At 29.0% G+C, this 5,230-nt stretch overlaps 1 long non-coding RNA gene across 1 annotated transcript in view; it reads left to right on the forward strand.

Annotated features, from left to right (window-relative positions):
* The window catches only part of LOC118762928, an 11,025-nt gene extending 6,091 nt beyond the window's left edge, over nt 1–4,934 (forward strand). Inside the window, exon 2 of the long non-coding RNA XR_004998680.1 lies at nt 4,024–4,934. This is a non-coding gene — a long non-coding RNA (uncharacterized LOC118762928). The remainder of the gene's footprint in view (nt 1–4,023) is intronic.
* The last annotated feature ends 296 nt before the right edge of the window (nt 4,935–5,230 follow it).

Below are 5,230 nucleotides of genomic sequence, written 5' to 3' on the forward strand. Positions count from 1 at the left end.
TATTAAAAAATTCAACCATAAATATAGTTCTTGAAATTAGATAAATAAAATGAAAAATCCGTTTTATCCTTATTGTCTTCAGACTAGTTTAAGATTACTTTGCAAAAACAAATTTTGAAGTTTTGTTTTTGTATTGTTTTTGTTACATTAAAATCTGAGAGTAACAGAAAAATTTGAAAATTGAATTTCTCATTATTACTTTAGTTATTAAACATTATATTTAACAAAACTTAAATAAACAGGATGCTTTGATATTAAAAAATTTTAATTGTCATTATCTGTTTATTTTTATTTTCCTTGTTTCATCATCATCTGTTTGTCACCTTATTTGGTTATATATTTAATTTCTCACAAAAAATATGTTGGTAATTTACTTTTTATTTCTAAATGGCATTCATTTTTGGACAAGATTAGGAAACATGCACAAATGATATATTTGTTAGTATAGAAAGATAAAATATACGTATGTCCTAACAAACTGAAAGCATAGCAGAAGAAACTAAAGTTGAAGTTAAATTTAAAAGATATGACATTCTTGGCTGTCTACAATAACCTTGACACTAGTTGGGCCAATGTAAAACTCCACTGTCACTGACTTAAACCCAGAGGTATTAATGGCCATCACTTCTGACTTTCTTCAGTTTTGGCAGTAGTAATCATATCTATTTTAGGTATTTGAAATCTTTGTTGATCCATTTATTTCAATATTTTTTCCTTAACAAAACTAAAAAATGCTTTTATTTCTTTCTATGAAAAAATCCTATGTAGATGATATTTCATAAATTTTAGAGCTGTTTTGCAATTTTTGTACTGATTTCAGTTTACCACAATATCACTAATCACATTTCAAAATAAATATTAATTATCAATAAATAGAACATAACGCTAAAGATGTGAGAGGCAAAAGTTTGATAATACATGACAATCTCAATCTTATATAGTTCACGACATTTGTCATTATGATTTTTTATATCATAGTGTGTTATCTAAATATTTGTTGTTTATTTTTGTATTTCAAAAAGGAGTTATTATTTTATTAACTCTGTGAAGTAAATAGTTTGATAGAAAAAGTAACAGTTAAATATAACCCAACAAAATTATGAATCTAAATCTGAAGTAAATTTTAAGCATACAAGCTAAACCCTGTGAGGAAATATATATTGTTATGAAATTTTAAAGTGTATATCATAAAATTTAAGCAATTAGGAGTGATCGTTTGTATGTGTGCTTATGTGTATGTATAAATGTTCATATAATCACAATTATAACTTGAGTAGGACAAGAGGGGCAGCTACCTAAGGTGCAAGAGATAGTGGGCATTCCACTCAGCACTGTATACAGGTTTTCTTGATATATGTATTAAACTAAGGGAAAATGGAAACACTCTTCATTTTCCTTGGCACATAATAGCCTACCTCTAGTTATATTTGTGTGTTTATATATATATATATATATATATATTATATATATATATATATGTATATATGTATATATATGTATATATATATGTATATATGTATATATGTGTAAAGTAAATATGTACATAGTCATATAGAACACACGCATTAAATGAGGATGATAATGATGATGATGATGATGATGATGATGATGATGATGATGATGATGATGATGATGATGATACGAGAGCATTTGGTTTTAGAAGCAGGATATATATCAGTCTTTGATAGATTATAATACAAAAGTAGTTACTGAATGATCTAGCTTTTCAAGGTTCTATGGCTGCCAAACTGAGAAATAAAAAAAAGGATAAGAGATTCTTCATCAATGAATAGAAAGTACTTGGAAATGCTCTTTATGTCACGTGATTTTTAGCATATGAATCTGTAAACTCATTGGTACAATGGTGAATATGTGCAGATACAAAGTTTACTTGCATACATGCATCACTGACTCCATATATATGTGTATGTGTATATACATATATTAAAATTGGGGAAGGCTTGGTTTGTGGGATTACCTTAGGTTTCCCGTCCATAAAGGGTTTACCTTTATGGCATATTATCAGATCCCAAAAACCTGTTCACCCATGACTTCTGACCTCTTTTAAGAGATTATGGGACAACAAGTTTTGGGGATCTGGTGATAAAGCTAAACCCTTTGTAAGGATAGGGAACCTAAGGTCGTCCCACAAACCAGCCTTCCCCAATTTTAATATATACTGCTCTACCACTTAGAGTGTGCTTCTTCTTCTTTCAGATTTATGTTTTCTAGAAACGACATAACTGTGAATGTATAAAGGTATATATTTATACCTTTAAATATATAAGATATAATTAAGATTCAGTTGAATTAGGTACTTAAATTGAGGCACCTTGTTAGGTCAATCTAATTTTCTGACTTGCACACCCAAACAATATCAGATGGACATCAAACTCTGTGCAGAAATGTTTGCACTTGATATCCTTGCCGTGTATGCAGAAAACATGACCCAACTTAGTGCAGAGGTCCGTTCTTCATTGTACAGACATGTACTTTATATAAAAATACAAAATTAATTTCTATAATATTTGAAAAGTGTAAATTCCTGGGTAGGTAAATAAAATATAAGCGAGTAACAAAGATGTACAGGTGTCAATTCATTTTGGCCGTTTCAAACGACTCCTTTAATTGATTAATGAAAACATTGCATCATAGCAAAGGAACCGTTTTCATTTGCTATGAGGCAATGTTTTCATTTATCAATTAAAGGGGTCGCTTGAAACAGCCTTAATGAATTGACACCTGTACATCTTTGTTACTCATTAATACACACACACACATGCACACACACACACACACACACACACACACACATATATATATATATGGATTCAGTGATACATGTATGCAAGTAAACTTTGTATGTGCACCCACATGCACATTATCCATAACTCATTTACAACCTACATAAACTTGAGAATTTAGATTTACCTACTGTAATCATGGGACATAAACAGAATTTTGTGGACCATAGGATATATTTTGTTATATAAGAATTCTGTGATTTTTTTCTTTTTGGTATCTCAATTTGACAAGTATTATTCACCTAAAGAATCTAGGTTCTTGAGTAATTGCTATGTTATTCATAGTTGATATGTGTGTGTGTTTGTGTGTGTGTGTGTGTGTGCACGCAATTTCAAAAACATTTGTAAATGTACATATTTATAAAACAATGCATATATATATGCATATGCTTTTATGCATTTATTTCTATATTTGTGCAAATATTCACATTTAGTTACATTAAGAATACCCAATGAATAACATGTCCAAAGCTGGATTCATCAAATGCTACAGAAAATTAGCATTATATTTAAACAAAATAGATTTGCATATTAATAATGATGGTCTAAGATATTAGTTTGCATTCATAAAATTATTATGATGATACTCAAATATCTGAAATGCTTATTGTATTTATGTCACACAAATTGATTTGCATGACATATTTCAGTATTGGTAAAATAGTTGGAGCACAAAATTATGAACTGAAATATATTATAGAAAATATAGTCTAATTAATATATAAATGCTCTGTCTTAGAATACATATCAGCTACTGAATATTTATTGAGTATGTTTTTGAGAAGTGTTTATTTGAAACTCATTATAGCTTATTGTTTTCTGGCTGTAATGCATAAATAAATATATACATATACAAACATATATATATACATATATATATATATATATATATATATATATATATATATATATGTGTGTGTGTGTATATTTGTAATATAATATACATCATACATTCACACACACACACACACACACATATATATATATATTAATATATATTTGTATGTAAAAGTATATGTATAAAATTCTGTCCATTTGTTGATAGGATGACCAAAAAAAAGCATTTAATTCAGTAGGTAATAAATATCATTCAGTGAATATACAAGTTATATGTGAGGTTTTCAAATTTCATGCTTGATTAACACAGTAACTAGGTGGGAATGTATAGCATACCATGCACAGTCTAGCAACTATTCAGGCTAAACAGACAAATAGACAGACACACACACGCATGTAGCTTGTTTTCAAACTTAGATTTCCACTCAGCATGTCTACTAGATTATGCCATCACTTCTTATGAATTTGTAGACTGGCAAAAAACATGCCGGTATCTATTGATTTGTATAATTGTATACATATACAAATGATTATATTGATGTGTGTATGTTTTGTGCACGTAATGATTGAAAATGCAAATGAGCTTGATGTTGATGGTGGTTGTAATTGATGCTAATAATGGTGATGGCCATAATGATAGAATAGACTTTGGCAAACTCTGAACTTACTGAGCTTGGAGCCAAATAAGTACAAGTCATTTTGGAGGAGAATTTCATTGTCTTATCAACTTCATCAAAATCAAATTGCTATCATCTTTAAGTGTTTCAATTAATTCTTGAACTACTTTTAAGAGCTATTTAGTACATTTATCCTTATTACTACTGTTGTTGGCATTTTCAATTTGTTTTGTGGTTCTTAGTGTTCCTAAATGCATTTTCCCACTTTATTTTCTACTGAGAACCAGAGCATTGTAATTAATTCAAATATTTTGGAAATATATTCTTCAATAAACCAGGACATACATAAATGATTGCGAAGCTGCAGACCTGGCATTACTGAACTATTAAGCATAGACTTAGGAATATCTATCTATCAATCTCTTCCCCCCACCTCCCATCCCTCTTTCTGTCCATATTATTTAATTTCATTTATATAGCTTTCTCTGTAAGGAATTCTTATCAGATGTTGAATGGCGATTTCCTTTGATTCTGCATCTGTCAATACTATCCTATCTTTTGGAGGTACCATATACTATGATGCTTCATAAGAAAATATGATAATTAAATATGGTTGCTTGTTAACAAACTAGAGAGCGGTCATCAGTAAAATCCTTGATAATTATAAGGAAGATTACAAAATAAAAAAAAGCTAAAAAAGAAACAAAGCCAAACTAAAAACTGTTATATAAAAAAGCTATTATATAGATAAAACAGTTAATTTATAATTCATGCCACGGAACCTGAGTAGATAATTCCTCAATACAAATATCTTATTTGTATCTAATTCTTATGGCATTTTATCTTGAACTTGTTTGACAGCTGACTGCTTCAAGGTAACAGCAAACTTTACTACTGTTTAAATAAAAAGCAACACAATTTTCTGTTGTGAATAATAATCTTCAATTTTTCTGATTGTGATCAAGCTTAGTG

This window comes from Octopus sinensis, linkage group LG4, assembly GCF_006345805.1.
Source record: "Octopus sinensis linkage group LG4, ASM634580v1, whole genome shotgun sequence".
NCBI lineage: Eukaryota > Metazoa > Mollusca > Cephalopoda > Octopoda > Octopodidae > Octopus > Octopus sinensis.